Raw genomic sequence first — 20,467 nt, 5'->3', positions numbered from 1 at the left:
AACCTTGCTAATAAAGATGAATCAGTTCTAGAGGATCTTACTCTCTTTTATTATATGTGGGTTTTTTCCTCCTTGGCTGTTTTGGCATTTTTTCCTTTTCTCTTTTTTTTTTTTTTCGTTTCTGTTTATTTATGCTTGATATTGCGAGTTTCTTGGTGTTACACATTTTACCATGTATGTTCTTTACATTTAGCATTTTATTCTGTGTTTATTGCCTTTGTATGTGCAGGTGGCTAGTAAACACTTGTTAGTATCTATATCATCTAGACTTATGAGCCTTGAAACTTGAGACCTTGAAAAGAGCTGCAAGAACTTTCCACGATCATCATATATGCCAGGAGACACTGTACTTTAAGAAAGTTGGGGTTCTGTTTCTCAGTCACCACTATAAGGAGGTCAGTTGTCAAAGCTGTCACATCCGGAGGAGGTAGTCAGATAACATGTTGTAGCCTACCTGTATTTAGTCTAGCACTCTTGCAGTTATGTGATTTGTCTTTATGCCTGGTTGTGGAAACTCAGTGTTTTCTCTAGTGCTTAAAGTGAATAAAACTTGCAATCAGGACAAGCAATCAGTTCACCCACAGGTTACAGTAATGCTACTTTTTAAACAGCTGAGTGTTACTTAAGCAGAGCCCATTAGATGGCCCTTCCCCAGACACTGAGTCTATCAGACAGATTCAAAGCACTGTGTGATGCCTTTGAAATATAATTACTGAAATGCCACCCATTTATTCCAGTGGAGCTGTCAAGATGCACAGGTAAATTTTTTAGCTTTTTAATAAAAGATATGTATCTGAGGTAACCTAGCGAAAAGTGTTTGCCTAATTCACTCCTTTTAGTCTCCATTCTGTCAGTTGCTGGTGATAAGTAAATACTCGCTTTCTTTAAGCCTGATTTCTGTAGGTGGGTGATTTAGATATCTGTAATTATTGAAGAAGAGATGAGTTAATTGTCATGTCTTTTACCATGATATCTACTTGGACTTTCCAGGTCATAGAGCAGCTTAAACAAAAATATTGAAGGAATATAGAGCGGTTCACACATGGATATATGAAACTTGAATTTTATTCCAAGATGATGTTTTAGCTACTGACTATGTATCAAAAATCATAGAATAAAAAAAATTACCTTTCCATACAAAATAGTTAAATTCTGTAATTCTGTAGTCTTCTGCAAATGACACTTGAAGAGGTGTGGTTTTATTTTTTAAATTTACAACTATGTTGTTAAAAGTCTATTTACTGTAGGGCATGTTCGTGGTCTCTTGAAACTTTAGTACATAAAAGGGATGAATAATGGTCTTGAATTGGGAATAATGTGTAATAGCCTTGTATCAAAAGGCACTATATAGTGGAGTTGTCTTCTGGACTGTATATAATTATCCCAATTTCAGTGGGGGTAACAGGTAGCTGTGAAAATGATCAATTCTTATTGCCTATACTGTTATTTTCTGTTCGTCAGTAAAAGTTAAATTCATTCTTAATACGTAATTAATATTTTATGTCAAAGCTTGAGGAGCAAAGAAAGGGCTTGGGGGTGGAAGAGATGAGGTTTATATGTATAATTGAAAGCTCCACTGAAAAGGACATTTTTGTTAATGCCGGTTCCCATGGTTACTTGCAAATTATTATGCAGTTCTAAAAACACAAAACTTCTTTGCAGTCTTACTTCCAGGCAGATAAGTGTCCAGCAGTTAGTTATAATTAGCTACATAAGAAGTAAATTATCAGCCTTGATCTTCAAAATTCCTCTTACCCTACATATTAAAATACATGTATGTACTGCGTTTTTATTGGCTTCACTAAGGTTAGATTTCCAGGTTAGGCAATTCTGTCTAGATTTAATAATCTTATCAGGTCACTACCTTAGTTTATTCTTACGTCCACAAGTTTTCTGGTAGGTTATGAAAGCCTTTAGAGAAAGAGTTATTGATTTCTGAAACAGTATCTGTTTTACATTTGAGGTTTGCTATTTTCTCCTAGGGCCTTTTTTTATTGTGTACCTAATTTTATTAAAACCATTCAGATCATGGAAACCACAATGATGAAAATACAGCCTACCATGAAACTTGGTCATAAGAGACCACTGTTATTTTGTGCTTCATTAATAACAAATGTAAGTTTATTTTCTTAATAGTAGTAGTAATATGATTATTATATTTGTAATACCATATTAGCATGATGTGAAAAATAAACAGACTAGATTCAACTGCCTGAGTTTTTCTAAATTAAACAAAACTCTGCCACTTTTTTGTTTGCATAGCTGCCTTACATTTTGCCTGCTTTGGAACTGCACAGTATGTGTCATTGCAGAATTAGGGAAGCACAACAGGTAGCTTAAAACTTACATTGATCACAATTCTGAACTTCTTAAAAGATTTTGACACTTGCTTATGAAGCATTTTCAGGTAATTCTGTCTGTTTAAATATGTGTGAACTTTCTCATGTTTGCAGCATTATTTTTATGATTTGTCTGAAATAGGTATAACAAGATACGTTATTTTGTATCAGTCTTACTGGTTTCCCGATTGTCTTCCCTGTTTTTTTTTCATCAAGGCGTTTTGGTACTGGGACAATAAATCACTATTTTTGTAATTAATACCTGTGATAAAAATTTCTCTTTAACCATTTTATATAGTTTTAATTTTAAAATAAGATAAGCACTCAGTTTATAATTAGATTAACAGCTCCTTTCTCTTTCAGCATAACACAGAGATCTGGAATACTGTAATTCTTCACATAGCACTTCGATTATTTTCTGATTCACAATCTTAGTAGTAAACTTTCTTATTACTGTGAGTTGTGATGATGTTTTTAGGATGAGGATAAACCATAAAACAATGAGGATGAGGAAACAGTAATTGGTCACAATACTTGTGGCTCATTTTGTATACTGAGAGGCAAGCTGGTGTCATCAGGTGTCTCTGGCAAAGGAAGCAAGAGAAACAATTTGACTGACTCTGAAACCATAGAATCACATAATCATTCATTTTGGAAGGGACCTTAAGAGGTCTCCCAGCCTGGCCTCCTGCTCAAAGCAGGATCAGCAGCACTTGAGTTTAGACCGCGTTGCTCAGCACTTTCTCCAGGGAATTCTTGAAGACCTCCCAGGATAGAGTTTCTGCAACATCTCTGGGCAGCCTTTACCAATGCTTAATTGTCCTTTTGTGGAAATGTTTTTCCTCACATTCTGTTCAAACTACCAAGTTCTCCCACAGAGCACTTTATGTACAAATAAAAATAATTGTGATCCATAAATGCAGCTTACTTAACTTAGTATTACACACAATAGGAATAACGAAAGTCTGTCATGTCATGTTTTGACTTGAATTCATATACAAAAATGTATAAACTGAAGTGTATAATGTATAAAATTACAGAAGTTTTCTTAATCTAATACTTTAAAGAATTATATTTTAATTTTAAATTTTTCTTTATTTTCAAATCTCTTTATTTTAGGGCAGTTTTATCAAGGTCAGTATAATTTCACATACATGTGCTTTTTTCCTCTCCAATGCGAAGAGTTCCCTGACTAAAGTGTGCACGAACAGATTCTCAGAAAGACATTCCTCTTACAGCTTCTCAGAGGTGCTGCTTTATGAGATCGCAACATCTGGGCTGTATTATGAAAAATATATTTGGAATCGCCATTCAACTAAAATAAAAGTTCTTTGTCACCAGTAGATCCTTTATCAGACTGGAAAGTTTCCATTCTGAAACACTGGAAAAACAGATGTAAAGCATGTCTGGATTTTAGTCACATTAAAGAACTTGAAAGGGGATTATAAGCTTTAGTATCTTGTCAGTTCTTCAAGTAGGGGATAATAAGAGTGACCACACAGCTATGTAGAGTCAGTTCTGGGGGGAAATGTGTCATCCTTTGTCTGTCAAAAGTCATCAGTCACCTTATGTTTTTGTTACTATAAGTAGCTATATTCTTAATAAGTTTTAAATTCAAAAAGCTGAATAAGGCATCTTCCTCTAAAAAAAAAAAAAAAAAAAAAATCAATTTCCCTATTCTGCCTTTGTTTTTCTACATCATTCTGCTCTTCTTCACACCAAATTTCCACTGAGGAATCTTTTTATCCCCTTTTAAGTGTTCACTTAATGGTCTCCCATTTTTCCTTTTTTATACTTTTATTTGCTTCTGTGCTTAGTATTTTCACCTTCCATTATATCTTGGTTCCAGTTTCTTATTGCCACTTCCCCTTTTCCAGTCACATTTCAGCTTAAACATGAGCATAGGGACTTACTCATTTTGCCCCTAAAGATGTTGTGAGCTTGAGGTTTCCTGAGCATAAGAATTAACTTGCAGACTTCCACAGAGCCAACTCAGAAAAATCTTGTTGTCTGGAAGGCTGGAACAACCAAACTCACTTTGGGTATATGAAATTACATGACACATGATAGTGGGCAACAGAACCATACTGCAGAATCCTCTGTGCATTGATTGATAGCTACTTGTCAAACCTAAGGCTGAAATGAAAATAAGCTTGCCACCTCAGTTCCATTGTAAATGCTACTGCATGTTTAAAGCACAGGCTTTGTTCATCTCACCAGTTGCTCTGCTGTAAATACTTATTATCTATTCTATATGTAATTTGTTCCTGTTTTTACCTTGGGAAGAAGACTATCTCACTGTGGTTGGTTTCCCCTAGGTGTTTTGATGGATCATAACTCTTGCTACCTTGCATGTATCAGGAAAGCTTAAGCAAGGTGGAAACCATCTTTTCAACTGCCACTTCAACACAAGTCAAGGCATTCAAGATTTGCCAACTAAGGCCAGTTCAGTTTCAAAAGACTCATAAAGAAACGCAATATTCTTTGATCAAGTGTTCATAATTTGATTTGAAGTCGTTTGGATTGAAATTATACTTGGACAAATTAAATGTTTAAAATGAGCTAACAGGCTACAAATCAATGCATTTTTAATGGCTTGAAAAACCTAGCCTTCAGCTTATTCAGCTATCTGAAAAAATGGAATAGTAATCTGATGCAATGACTGCTTCAGGTGAAAAAACTCGTGGAGCAGTCTCAAAAATCTGAATACATGAGTTCAGTATTATCTAAAAATAATGCAAGTGAATTCTGTGTTGTAACAACTTACTTCATTGTGAATTAGTGTTATACTTCATAAATGAGGAGCAACAAAGTAGAATGGAAGGTTGGTGAATACATAATGAGTATAAAAAGGCCACAAGTACAGATAAGACTAATTTTTTACAAAATATTCTTAGTGTTGCTGGATTTTTAATATCCATCCTGAATTCTGAAATGATATGAGAAACAGGAGACACTGAGCCTGGATCTAACATGTCATAACAGACTGCATTATCAAATAGTGATCTACAGATGATTTGAAGTGTATTATAATTAATGCTTTCATCATGTTGTAATGTTTCATTATTCATTATGTATCCAAAAATTATTCTATATGAAAAGGACAATGATGTTTTTAACATAGGAAAAAAAAACAGTTTTCAGTCCTGGGCAAAAAAAATTTCAGTGTTTGGATACTTGTCCTTGGAAAAAGATTAAGTTTGGATTGTCATTGTGGTTGTCATCCAAATGTACTCTTTTCCCCATTGAGGTATGTTCATATAAAATTGTGACTGAAGGATGGGGGGGGGGAGAGACTTGAGAGAAGTTATTGCACATTTCTTTTTATGTTTATGAAAATAAGTATGTGTATATTAAATTATGCTTATGTATCTTTACATTTGTATATATTGGTATGTGTAAGTTCATATCCATAAGAATGAACTCTTTCTCCTGTTTTGACATTTAAACTCCAAAATAATAAGCTATAGCTATGCAGTGGTGACAACACTAAAAGAAGATGCAGTTCTTAATATTTAATGGCCACAAGCTAAAGTCTGGAATGGAAATAATTTCTCATGAAAAAGCCCCCAACAAATTTTTCATGTATTTTTCATACAATTGATTAAATTTCATCATAATGTAGTATAACTGTAGATGCATTGTAGACACCTGCACAAATGGGTAGACTAAAAACTACAGGTTTTAAATCAAACATTGGAAAATATGAATTGTTAGTAATAAACAAGCCTTTCTATTGGCGTATTTTATTTATTATTGCCATATGCAATTTTAGTTGCATGACCATTGCAGGGGATGACAGAATATAAGCAAAATGGAGAATGCTTAGGAAAACAGCAGATACATAGACTTTTTTTCCATCCTCATTCTTTAGTGGGATATTTACATGTGCTGTTCACATCTTTCTCTGAAGGCAGGATAATTGTTTTTTTTCTGTAGGCTTTTCTGTGTTACTTAACATTTTATCTAGTAATGGTAATGGTATGGTACTTGGACACTAAGAAACTTGCAGCACCCATGTGAAAAAAGGAGAAGATTTTAGTTCCATTTTGTAAATGGGTGAGACACATAATGCATGGAAGTGTCCATTCATTTTGTGTGTCCATTGAGCACAAGACCTTTTAACATCTTGATTCTTTCAGAACACTACATTTTCTGTAGCATATAATGCATTAAAAGCCTCCCTTGGAGGGACTTAAAACTGGGAGGAGGCAAAACACACTGTTAGCAGATTTCAGTTATTTGTGGAGAGCAGAAAAGTACTGAGAAACTGAGTTCAAAGCAAGAAACTGATGGGGCAACACTTCTATATGGCATTACTCTTTGCTTCTGTTTCTGCAGCTGCTGATGCTTTTCTTTGGATTTCTTCCACCTATAATAGTTCTTGTCTCCTCCACACACAGAGTCTTCCTGAGCTCTTCCTGCTAGCGTGACACATCTATGTGTGCTCTTTTCTAGTCTCTATCCACCTGTTTGCTCCTTTGTGCTTCTGTCCCAGTCTGTTCCTGCCTTCTGTCTCTTCTCTCCCTAGCTCACCTTCCTCCCTGGGCTGTTGGGCTGGCCACGTCCATTTGCACTTGCCTCCATTTTGCATCCCTTCTCCATGTCTAGTCTCCTTGCCCAGTGTTGGTCCCAGGGCATACAAACACACACAGACACTCTGACCAGCCATTCCCTTAGAAGATGATTCTTACCTTCATCTATTCCTTTTTTTCTGATTGAAAGTCAATCAAGTCTTTGTTTTTCATGTGTTTTCATACTGTCTGGTTGTCTGTAAGGCTTCATATAGAAAAGATGCTCCTTTTATTCTGAGTTCCTGTGTGTAGCACTGGCAATATTCCTGAAATGTTCTCCCCCTCTGCAGTAGAAATCCTTGGTCCTTCCTGTTCTTAGCTGGAAGAAGTTGATTGCTGATGGAAATTTGGTGATAGGGATGTAGCTGCTGATCTTCAGTCTCTACTGCAAATAGATGAACTGAGATTTTTTTTTTTTTTTCCTGAAAGCTCATTGATTAGACGGATTTCGACACTTCACAGAAATAACACATTTCTGATGCCAGGGTGAACCTTCTGCCTGATTGGAAACAGGTGGGGAAGTGAAACTTCTTGAAAGATTTGGGGGGGTGGGTGTTGTTTTTAAATGCCTTTCTTTTCCTAGTATTGTATTTTTAATCAGTTTGAGGAAGATATGCAGTGTGGGAATTTCAATGGCCAACAGATTTGGCACAGTAAACAGACTCACATAATCAAAAGCACTGACAGCTCTTAAGAATAAGCCTGAGGTTGTTACCTATCATGTAGTGTTTAAAATAGTTTCTTGTATGTTTCTCCATATGACAAAATTCATAAGCTGTGGATTGAAGATAGACATTTTTTACAGTAAACTGCTGAATTTACTTCATTATTAAAATCAGTATATAAATCATACTCATTAAGCTGCAGGACAAAACAAGAAACAATTCAATTATGGGATCTAATAGAGCCTTGTGTTGAAATTTAAATGACTGCCATGAAAGGATAAATGAAGTTTTTGTTAGACTTCCAATAAGTGACGGTTTACTTCTATTGAAGAACTTAAGCCTATTTTCATAAACTCATTTAATATTGTGGCATCTTACTTTCTCAAGAAACCTGTTTAGTATGTGTTTACAGCAAGCTGGTTTGCTGTTTTGATTGTCAGAACCTTGGAAAATATCAATGTCAAATATAGAATTGCAAATTAATGCAAAGATGCATTTAATATACCGATAGATGATCTACTGAAATGTTCCTATTTTTACACTTATAATTTTTTAATTGTAAAAGAGAGAAGTGAATTTAATGAGCTGAAAATGATGGCTTAGTGTTATTAGTTGGAGTTGGTACACTTGGGTTTTCTCATAGAACTCCACATATAATTATATATAATATAATTCAGTCCAGAACTGGAAAAAAAAATTACTAACCAAACTCATAACACTCCTAGTCTAGTGTTGGATCAACAGATGATACCATTAACTGAACATCAAATGAGTATTGTAGGAAAGGGAGGGAACAAGCGACTAGTAAGTTAATGTAGGTCATAACACTGACTAGTGGGTATTTTGATAAGGCTGAATTTAGAAAATATTTTTTTTAATGGTAGATACCAGGTCTAACAACTTTTTCTTTCCTAAGAAAAAACTTACATTTCCTCTTTATTTTCCAAATCTCCTCTTGAAAATTCACCATTCTGTAGTGTCTTGTAGAAGGCACTGTGTTGGCTTCTTACACACGCACACAAGCACACACATGCGCTAAGTGTATTTTAAGGCATGTCACAGTTAAGAATGTCTCTTCTGTTGAGGTAAAAGTGTTTGAGTTCATGTCTGTGGGTTTTTCTTCTTTCCATATTTGAAGATACAATTTAAATAAAACGTGTTCTTAATTATTTGGTGTCTCAAGGAGATCCTATTATGGTGTCTTTCTGTATAAAAATTGTAGATTATGAATCTATGGTAGTACCAAGCTATTTTCCTCTGTTAATTTTTAAACATAAACCAACAATATTAATTAGAAAGTAACCGGAAATATGTTATCGTACAGAGACAATTGTCTTGAAGGCTTGGACAGTATAACGTCAAAGGAGATGTGTAAGTAAAAGTAAACAGACGAGCCTGGGATTGATTTAGCAAAATTTCTTTTTGGAACGTACTGACTTAAATCCTCCCAGCAATACAAAGGCTGGATCTGGGATAGTGGGAAGTGACAAAACTGCTGAACCACATATTACAGAACAGTGGGAGGTCAGAAGTTAAGAGACTCAATGTCAAATTTCAAACAAAGCTGACAACATTTTGCTTCTTTTATTAGCCCCTCCCACTCTCTTTCATACTCTGATTCCTGGAGGAAGAAAAAATGTTGTGAGCTGTTTGACTTGTCAAATGAATTGTCATAAATGGAAACCTACAACTTTAGTTTAGCAATTTTCCATGGTGATCTTAGGTTACCTTTGATTATGGGCTCTGTAACTAAGGAAGATGAACAGCGCCACAAAAATCTGAAGTGTTAATTAGAGCAGTGCTTTTATTTTCACCTGATCTTTTCATTTGAACCCTACATCCTGTTTGCCATACGTGACGGTGAAGCTGGGAGGGAGAACCATGAGAGAGCATCCTTGTAATGACTGTCTGAAAGTACGGAATGTCCCTAGCCAGCAGACAGAATGAGACTGGGCTGTCAGTCAGGATACAATTTTAAGTTAGATAATTTCAGACAAAATGGAGAACAAAATCACTTGGGCACAGGTCAGATGTCCTTTCCTGCTTCCCCCACAAATAACACACGATTTCAGTTTCCAGGCATATCCTGTGGTCTCATCCCTCTCCTTCTCTCTTGCTATGCCTTCTCCCACATCGCCTTTCATGTCATTTCAACCGGGGAAGCTGCACAGCAGAAATAATCTTACCCTGCCATTGTGGAGAAAACACCTAGTCAGTGTGTGCTTCACTGTAGCTAGACAGATTTTACCAGAAGACCGATCTCCAGAAATACTGTGAGCCTCTGGTCTCTCTCACCAACCAAAGTAGTCAGCAAAAACCCAAAGGTAATATTTTTGGACTGTTTCTGATCATGGTTAAGCTGGTTAGATCTTGGGGGAAGAAGTTAGGCCCAAATTTCTGTGGTCCTGCTTCTCATGCAGGGTTCAGCCTTCCTTGAGTGAGAGCTCCACTTGCATGAAAATGATGTAATCTAAGTGACTGTTAAATTTTTGTGATTTTGTAATAGTATTAACTGCCTAATGCCATTTTGATAATAAGTAAATATAATTAATATTAAGTTCCCAGAGGTGATTTGAAAGGATACAGTGTGGTAGCTTAATGCTGATTATTAGTTATTAGAACACAGGTTTGAAGGGGCTGCATATAGTACAATGATGTTTTGCATCCATGCATGAAGGAGCGAAGATGAGCAGGAAGGGGGAGGGAGATCACATCTGAAATTTGACATGCCCCGTGAAATATGGCTGGGCCCTCTTTGGCTCCACACACATTAACCAGATCTAGCACAAGAGGAGAGGTTTCCTTCAGCCTGGTTGCATTTGGAGATGCTGTTACTCTCTGGAGTTGCAGGGTAGGAGCAGCAAAATAGGATTCCCAGGGGGCAGAGCAGAAGAGTTGGGAAGAAGCTGTATCATGATCTGTCACTACGTTAATAAAAGAGGTTTGCTCTTTCCTCTCTTTCCCCTCAACCTTCAGGAGGACAACAGCTACTGCTAAGGGAGGAAAGGGTAAAAGAGAACAGAGATGAGAAAGGACTGATTTATAGGATCTCTAGAAATAAGTTGTACTTGCTGAACAGTGAGAGCTTCAAGCACTGAATGAACGTGGTGGGTCATCGCGGGCTGCATCGTGGAATAATTTACACCAGATACATGCTTTTGAATCCTCTACTCTGGCTGAATGGTTAGTCACATAAATATTGCCATTGGTTTTGGTTTTCAGGGTTGTGAAAAGCCACATGTGAGCAGCATGTGAATTTTTGGTGCTTGGCTATTTAAGTCTGGGCTCTCTAAAGCTAAAGCTCAAGCCAGAGGGCTCCCATGCCATGTGTGGAGCTGCGTGGCAGTGCTCCTGTGCAGTTGAAGAAAGGCTTGTGAGTGTGGAGGCTTTCCCAAGCTACAGTTGTAGAGGTGAGACTGGAGATGGATAAAGATTCTGGAAAGAAATCATTGGAACTGAGAGAATTATAAGCTTCTCTCTCTTTCATTTGCTCTGAAGTGGTATAGGAGAGCTTCCACATTGTTGGTATCCTGACACAATAACAGAGGCATGATACCTTTTTCAAATTCAACCATTATTTCTCAAAGGACCTCAGAAGCTCCTGCAGTTCTTTGTTGATGTGCTGGTTTGGAAGGAGCTCAGTCTCTGCCCAGAGCAGTTCAGCCGTGGTCTCCTGGTGACTTGTCTTTCCTGTCTGGGCTAAATGATGTATAATGGCTCAGGCCAAGCGGTTTGGCGTGTGGAAGGACAGTGCCTCTTGGCAGAAGCCCTGGTGAAACATCCACTGTCCCCATGCTCCTCCACTGACTACAGAAGAAAGAAAATGTGAAATAAAATATGAAAACCAAACTGTACTATTGCTGTAGCCAGGAAGAGAAGTACTTTTTTGAAAAGAAACCAAAGTGATGTTTTGTTGTGATTGTGGAAGTGGTGGAAGGAGCCTGACCATTCTTGACTTCTGAATAATCATTCTCATAATGCATATTCATTCCTACCAACAGTTAGGAAAATGCAGCTACCAAACTCAATTCTTCGAGATGTATCTACTTTTGATTGTACAGTGTAAGACATTTTTATTCAAACCTCTCTCTGGATGCAGGAACTGTGCTCAGTAGTTGCTGGAGGGGGTAAAAAAGTGCATTGGAAGCACTGCTTAAGAAAAATAAGAGATTACTGGACATTAAAGTTAAATGTCGAGCTAACTGATGGTAATTTTGTTTTCAAATTATGTCTTCTTGATGACCCGAGATTAGTAGATTTATATTTTTCCCCTCCTTATTTCATCAGTTCAAACCTGAAATGTGAAGTATGCTTATTAGGAAACCAGTGTGGTCATTGCTTTGAAAGGATGATGCTGACAGTGTAGCTGCTTATAAACTATTTGTGTGTTGCTTTGCCTGGAATTTGGACAAGCTAGCCACTGAAGCAGAAAAAGCACAGCCAGTGATGTCAAATATTATTGGTGCAATGTGCCTTTATCTGTGCCTGGCTGAGCAGCATCAAATGGCATTTGACGTGGTTCTTTCCCAAGGCCATAGCTTGCTGCACACAGCAGATTCTCAGTTAAATAATTTTTATATTTTATATTTACACACGCCACATACACGCATCATGATTATAATCCATCAGGGTGATTTGCATGAATTTGTAAAATATTTCTCCACCTACCCAAATTATTTTTTTCATTTCATATTAATAAATCACTTTGAAAAAATCATGGCATCTTCCCATAATAGTATTTTTGAGTTAAATAAGCCTCAATGCATCTAACTATGATATACACCAGTTACAAAAATGTTTTTTGAAGTAGTAAAAAAAGGCCTAAAATTAGTGATTTTAGCAGCTGCTAAATTATGTAAGTTGTGGGGGTTTTTCTTCAATTATTTCTTGGATAAAAACTTTTAGACATGTAAGTTTGGTTTTTTGTGAAGCACTGAACTCTTTCTGTTAACTATAGTTATGAGGATGTATAAACAGCAGTTGTCTCTGCCCTCAGTGCAAATAGAAATCTTGCTCCCTTATGTAACATGTTGTATACAGCAATAATGGGGAAATGCCATTATATTTAAGTAGCATTAGATTTGAACAAGTTGATGCTTTAGCAGCTTTTTTTTTTTTAAATACTACTTTCATTTCTTGTTAGGATTCTGCTGTTAAATATTAGTTTTGCATTTCATAAAAATAGTATTTCAGAGGTATAATAACTTTTCTGCCGTAGATGTTAAAATTTAAAATTAAATAGATGTTTGTTTCTCATATTTTACTTTTTTTTACAAGTCTCCTCCTATCCCAATAAATGATGTAAAGAATAGATATTGGCAATAAGAGCAGACATCTGGTATAGGTGTGAAGATTTCACCATGTATTTCTGTTGTAGCAGAATTTTGACTAATCTAGACCAAATAATAGTGGCATATTTTCTGCATGATGTTTTTATTTTTCTGTTCACTTTAGACTAAAATGAAAAACACCTGCCAATCCATATTGAAACGTTTGTGTTTCATTGATTGTACCTGCAGGGAGTATCCCAGTAATGACCGTGTAACAACTTGGGGGTGAAAATGATCTCTCTGTCTCGTCTTGTGTGGGATAACACCATAAAGAAAAGGACGAAATGGTCAAAGTCTCACTGCTACTTTGCCCTAGACTTGTCTTTTCAGTAATATTTTGTTCACCATACTTCCTGCTTGCTGCTGGCAGCAAACAGGTGGTTTTTTTTTTAGCCCTGGCTTATGAAATTACAGTTTTATTAAAGCCTAGGCAGTATGTTGTTAACTTGGTAAGAAAAATCTCTGCATTAACTTTTAACTCATATAATAGCCTGGCCTGTTTTGTTTTAATTCTTTTAAAATCAAATTGCAAGGAAAGAAGTATGTAATGGATTTTTTTTACAGGCCAGAAATTAGGTTTAGTGGGGACATCTTGTCAGACTATTTAGGATTTATCATCTTGTCACCTGTTAGCGCAACTGAATTACAAGCTGGTAATCATAAGTGCACTATTAGTATATAATGTTGCCAATTTAATGATTTATATTTTAAAGTAATTTCAAGAGCACCACTGCTACTTGAGTTTCCCTCCTAATTTAGGAAAAATAATCCATCGATTCAGTGTACCTTTTCTTCCCTTCAAGAGTGAAAGAGGTAAAGGAAGGGGAGAGGAGAGAATAGGAAAGGGGAAGAATATATGGCAGAGAAACTATTTGTCGTCTGTTGTCAAATGCACAGAATAAACAAGCTGAATCAGAAACAAGAGAAGAAACCTATCGTATTTTCCAGTTTAGCAATATTGGAACATTAGTTCTAGAGTGAGTTAAAAGTATTTAAGGAACAAACTTAATGTCCTCTTGAAAACATTTATATCCTGATAAGTATTGAAATAGAAATAATTATTCTGTAATTTGAATTTAGTGTGGTTCAGTATTGTTTAAAAGAAGCACATACAAACTGTGCCACTGCTGAAGTTTTTATATACAGCAGTTGCCTAAAGAAGAGGCGGTGCAGATTTCAGAATTTCCAGGCAATCTTTATTCTACGGATGACAACTGTTCTCAACTTTTGTTTTAACAGAAACCCATGCTTTATGAATACATACCCTTAATGGAAGTTACATTTTCTTTTCTAGGTGGTACATGTTTTGTTTTCATAGTTTAACCTTTCTAACTTCCAAAATTGATCAACGTTGTGTTCAGGCTTCAAAATTGTTTTCTTTGGGCTTCCAAAATAGTAAACATGTTTCCATGGCATACTCTGTTACTGGTTTTGTAAGTGGCCACTTATGCATGAGAATTATCATAATTTTTTATAAACTGCCATTGTTTCCATTAATCCTATGAAACTGTATTTTCAGAAAAGAGTGGCATTATTTTATTAGTTTTAAATTTCTCTCCACACTCCATTCCTCCCTTCACCTGCCCACCTTTAGACCATTATGCCTATGTCTCTACGAAGAGATTATTTAATTTTCTTTGGTTTATAATAACTTAAGGGTTAGGTATGCTTGCCAAGATGTTCATAAAATGTAGTGATTTGTGAGTATCTGACTTATGGGGGTTTAAAGGAACATGATTGTCAGTGCACACTGAACATCCGTTCTATGAAAAATAACAGCTTTTTAATATGATCTAAATGGTGCCAGCAGTCATCACCTGAGAAAGTCATAGATCTAGGACATTTATTGTCATCCAGGTGGAGAACTAGAGCTTTCAGTGGTGGCTTCTTAATTATTTTGTAATTCTGTTGAGTTCTTCTGTTCTCATCTGAGCTAATACGCATTTTTCCTAAGATGGATCTGATTTAAGAAAAACAGGACTTCTCATGATCTCAAAATTGATGGCTTGCCACATACAATTTCAGAGTATGTGAGCAGCACACTAAAAAAGATATTCTGGAGAACAATTTTGAATTGGTCCACTGTATTAGTATTGATCTTTTTTGTCCTTTCGAGCCTCCCTAATATAAATGTGGAAATAACTCCATGAAGCACAAACCAGAAGCCACTGTCTGTGTAAGTGCACCACTTAGATGTGGTCTGCTTATGTTTAACACTTGTTTGATATCAAGGCAGCAATAAGATTAAATCAGGGTTGGTATTTAGTCCAGCTCAAAGCAGGGTCTTCAGCAAATTCCATTGATTTTAGGCTGCCAGATATAACCAGAGTATTGAAAATTGCTTGCTTTAATAGTGTAAACATTTTTTCTTTCATTTCATGAAAACAGTTTACCCTAGATGATGTGTAATTGGAAATTTTCTACTACATCATTCAGATATTGCCTCCAGTCCAAATCTTCAAATGTGCATTAAACTGAAAATGGAAAATAATTTGCCAAAAAACCCAACATCATCACAAATGCCCTATTTTGAGAATAGAAAAAATATATGGGGTTAATTATTTTTTTCCATCTGTAGGAACAAACGCTTAAACTGAGTGATTTCTGGGTCTGGAAACTCCTTGTAGACTTGCCATTGTAAGTGCATGGAAATCTTACATAATCATTCACCCAAGAATACATTTTTTTAAATGTAATTGTTATATTTATTATAGTAAATAATGTATTGTGTCTGAACAGTAAGTTTGGAGTGACTTTTTTTTTTCTAATTTAATTTTAGCCATCAAATTTGCTATGATTCTAGAATATCTTTTATGAAATACCTTGGAGAAATAAATCATAATTCTAGAAATACATTAGAGAGCAGTGAACTTTTATGATTCAATTTCAGGTTTGCTTTAATAAGTCAGACCAAACAAAACTGGATAAAATAAACATCATTCTTTTTATATCACCCCTGAATTAATTTTAGTACTTGTGTAATTTTAAAATGCACAGTTCTTCTCCATTATATCTGAATATTGTAAAGTTTTCCTGTCTCTGCATGGATCGACCAAGCTTAAACTTTCCTTTTATATGTTGCTTTGAAATAAATGGTAAAAATACAAGGATCTAACTATGTGAAATACTCTCGTGGTAGTATTTAGTGTTTGCTGCTATTGAAATGCAAATAAGGTGTTGAAGGAGTATAAAAATCCGACAATAAGGACATGTAATTCTTTTTGGGAGGAAGTTAAAACACCTTATTTGTTCTTTCCATTCAGGGCTGACTTGGTTGGTGGACAGGCCACTGCAGTTGCATTGCTTCAGGGTCTGTGAATATGGGCAGCTGGAGGACTTAGAGGAGTTTAGAAGCATTTCACATGTTCATTGCAGAACCTTCAGATTTCTCAAGATTTTTTATCCCTAAAAAAGCTGCACCAGAGGATTGACCTTCTGTTGGTGTTAAGAGATCTGAGTGTGCATTTATGTATTTTGTAAAACATATTAGTATTTGTAAATCTTAAAAACAAAAAGATCACCGTAACTAAATAAGATTGGCTGGCTTATAAGGCCTTCACTTGTGTGAAGCTTATTGTTTGACTGATTCAGAAGTGCTCAGACAAAACACACTGGCTAGTGATCTCCTTTCAAATAATTACATTTATCTTCTCTAGTGATTAACAGATGATCCCATCACTCTTATTTCTGAGTTCCTAATCCTCTGCATGTGTTTTGGGATTGTGCTTGGTTTCAGCAAGTACCAAGGAAATATCTTTGGGACAGAAAATTGTTCTGGACTAACTGGATCTAGAAAGTTATGTTATGGAAGTAAATCTGGTTTGTTACTTGTCTTATAAGCAACACTGCTTCCAGTAATAGTCTAAAAAGGGGAACCAGAATTGGCAACAGTAAGAAGAAATGACAAGAGAAAGGGTTAAAGGCAGTCAGACCTTGTAGAGCTAATTCTGTTTGGTTTGGAAATCTTATATACTGTACCTCATACTTCTTGTGTGAGGATTAGACTTAGAATGGGGAAAAAAATGAGCAGCCCGAAGAAAAAATAGTCTGGCAGAATATTGAAATTTTACTGTATGGACAGTAGGTGGATTTGTAAAGAGACTAAGAGCAAGTTGACTCATAAAATCCTATATCAATTAATCATTTAAAAAAAAAAATTAAATCCCAAAACATGTATAAACACTAAATTGCAGCATCTTATAAAATTATTAATTTATAAACTTTTCTTAGGTTAAACCTGGTTTAATATTTCAGTACATATATTTATTGCAGTATTACTCAGGTATCCCGTTCACATTTAAGATAAATAATTATTTTTTACTTCAGACTTAAAAATCAAGTACTAATGGAGCTGTCCATACAGTTATAAAAAACACTGGATCCCAACTGATAAAGGATTTGGGGGGTACATATTAAAGAGTGAGACACTCTTGAATTGAATTGAACTATATGAAAATACTTCGATTTAAATTGTTCAGGATATTTTTTTGGCACTTATTTTCTGATGATATTGCATACCATAAAATCTTACTTAAAAAAAAATGTAATTAAACAGTATAGAAGAGAGCGATGAAAGGAGTTTGAAATATTTCTGATGAAAAAAAAAATCTAACATTCAATATGAAGCAAATGCAGAGTTGGCAAAAATGATTTCTGAATCAATCCATAGTCATTTTAAGCATGTAATGATATTCACCATTATTACTTTTGTAAATTATATTCCATTTCACAATAAGAAGAAGGTAGATGTCCAAGACTGCAACTTTTAGTATTTTAAAAGAGAATTGCATTAGTTTAAGTCCAAAAATTGATCCACCCAATGTATTTTCAGGGAGATCAGATGAAGGATGTTATATTAAAACTATAATTCTGAAGAGATCTGAGTTTATTGGAGCCAGGTAGAGCTGCTCCTTTGTCCTCCATCCCTCATTATTCAAGGGCAATAGTTGGATCATTCATGAGTTTCTACTATTAAATTTAAGCCAGATACTAGATATGGTGAAAAATGTGCTTTCTAATAAATTGCAGTAATTTACAATACTGTGGCAGTCTTCCTGAAAATGATGTTGAGAATTTTCTGTGTATATCTTTCACGTGGCAAAATCCATTTGGAATGGAGATCTGTCTGTATTCGTCCTTGTGATTTCCTTTTGGAGTTGCAGATGTGTGTGGTGCTGAACTCTCATTAAACATGATGGTCCCATATTTACTTGGAACCTCCACTACTAAAAGGTGGAAGCCACACACATTCAGTTTTTGAAGTTTGCACTTTGATGTGTTGATAACTAAAACACAGATCACCTGGTGGGAGACTTTGATTGCCTGTCAAGGCCAATCAGGAGTCACTGGCAGAGAAAACACTTATTCTAGAAAAGTACTGCTAGTGTAGACATGGTAAGCAATCACAAAGACCCTCTGAGATGAAAACAGCCTCCATGCAGAGTACTGTAGTTGTTAGTAGCTTGTTTAAAGGAATAGGGATGGGGAGAGTGCTTTTGCTATGATTCATCCACCATTCTGGGACTGCCTTACTCAAAGGCTTATTCTTACTCAGTTGAAGGCAGGGCAAAAAAATGTGTTTTTAAATGTAGTTTGCTGAGAAGATAATGGTGATAATTGTAATAAATTATCAAAAGGAAGTAAACTTCTGTCTTCATTGTGAGCAAAGCAGAAAGGTCATGGACAGCATGAACATGGAAGGAAGTCACTGCTGGCAATTTTCTTCAATCAGCATTAAAGAACAAGGTCACCTTTAGTGGAGAACATTTGCATTTTGGATCTCCAACCAAGGCTCCAAGTCAAAAGCCTGGCATTTCATACATTTATTACTCCAGGGTTGCTGGAATACCAAATTCTCTTCTTTGTTACTTATGAATAGGTGAGTTTTCTCCTAAATGAAAAGCATTTCTTTGTGATCTTTGTTCTTTACTGAAATTTAAAGTAAAAAGAGACTTAGGGTTCTTACAACAATGCTGTGCTTTCCTTTTGTACTAAGCCAGCATAAATGGCTTTCAGCAGAAATTTGGTAATTGGGTGGAATTTTAACTCCACTGCTGCTTAATGGAACTTGATTACTATTATGATAGTAAGCAAAGCACTCATTATAGATCAAGAGTCAACTTGTTCAAATACTATCAAAACTTGAAACAAAAAATGCAATCCCTATCTGAAGTAATTTGCTGCTGAAGTACACATGTTAGAGACAAGCGCTGTATTAAGCCTTTAAGGAGGGTGTAGGGAGACCATGAACTGATTCTTCTGTGATGGTTCCCATATCACAGGTAGCACCGTGAAAGTAAGGATTACTTCAGTTCTGCCAAATTGCTGCCACACTTTGTAAAGTCATGGGCAGATAAAATGGAAATCATAAGGATCCAGCCTGGCTTGCTGGCACTTTTGGCAGCCAGCACTACAGTGCTAGTGTGGATTTGTAATGTCACGATCTGGACCCATAGAAATAACATATAACAGGATTTTGTTCCTTTGTTGCCAGTCTGTCTTAGGATCTATGTTATTTTATTGTTGCTTTAGGACATAATCAATCAAAGCTTAGTTACAGTTTCTTCTATAGGGCTGCTGCCGTGTGTGAAAGTTACAGCTATGTATGATTACTGAAATCTACCTTTTTTGTATTAAAAGAGAAGGAAGTATAAGAAAGCCACAGGATGCTATTGCCTTTAGCAATTATTTGTTTAAACTGTCCGGGTGGAAAATTGACTAGAGATTTCATGGTCATTTTTGCAGATTATGGCAGTCTAAAGGTGGAGGTGTGAGGTGGAACATCTTACACTTTGTCACTGTTCCAATGCCTGTTTGCTGCTGAAGAGAGTTTCTTGGTGAAAGGACAGATGTAGTGGAAAAATCCATAATGTGTTCTCTATGACAATGTGAATTCTCATCAAAGGGTGATGTGGTAGCTAACCATTTTTTAGTGTATAGACACAATACTGCACATACTGTTAGAATATGAGAGAGGAATGATATGTTTATGCAGTGGATTCCAAGAACTTTTTTCCAGGTTAGTTATTTTTCTCTGGCTTCTGCATTAGTTTCAGAACCATTTGCATAACCTGGTTTTGTCTGTCTGGATTAATAAAAATTAAGATACCAGCATTAGCTTTAAATTACTTTTGTGGTAAAAGTAAAATCTGGCTTGTTCAGAGAGTAAATTACAAGAACCATATAAAGAAGGGAAACAGAGTTGGGAAAAACATAAATGGGGAGACAAACAACTTGGACTAGAAGAAAGATATCTCTTATGAAAAGTGAATGAGATCTTTGCATTTAGCTCAGTCTATTTTAACTTAAATCTTGTGTCAAAATTCAGCCAGCTTTCCACCACTGTAATAAAATTTTGAAGTTGACTGTTCTGAGCCTGAGAAATATTTTTGGTTACATGGATAGAAAAACATTTGTGAAAAAACATTATATAGACATTTAGAATAACAGACTGTCCCTTATTACAATTCTGTTATGTAATTTAGTACATAACAACCTCAACTGATGACATCTGAAATAATCTCTCTATTATCTGCAGTACAATTTCACTATAAACAGTA

The 20,467-nt window shown here is 35.6% G+C and overlaps 1 protein-coding gene across 9 annotated transcripts in view; it reads left to right on the top strand.

Moving 5' to 3' along the window:
• Positions 1-20,467, top strand: part of SYT1 (synaptotagmin 1) — a 358,089-nt gene that overhangs the window by 142,040 nt on the left and 195,582 nt on the right. For 3 of the 9 annotated variants that reach the window (XM_074902821.1, XM_074902819.1, XM_074902815.1), the window contains one exon: positions 15,487-15,545. The exons of the other annotated variants lie outside the window; for them this stretch is intronic. The gene's annotated coding sequence lies outside the window, so the exon portion shown is untranslated. The remainder of the gene's footprint in view (positions 1-15,486; positions 15,546-20,467) is intronic. 9 annotated transcript variants of the gene reach the window in all.

Source organism: Athene noctua, chromosome 3 (assembly GCF_965140245.1).
Source record: "Athene noctua chromosome 3, bAthNoc1.hap1.1, whole genome shotgun sequence".
Lineage (NCBI taxonomy): Eukaryota > Metazoa > Chordata > Aves > Strigiformes > Strigidae > Athene > Athene noctua.
Note: the sequence above shows the minus strand (reverse complement) of the source record. Positions and strands in the feature narration are given on the sequence as shown.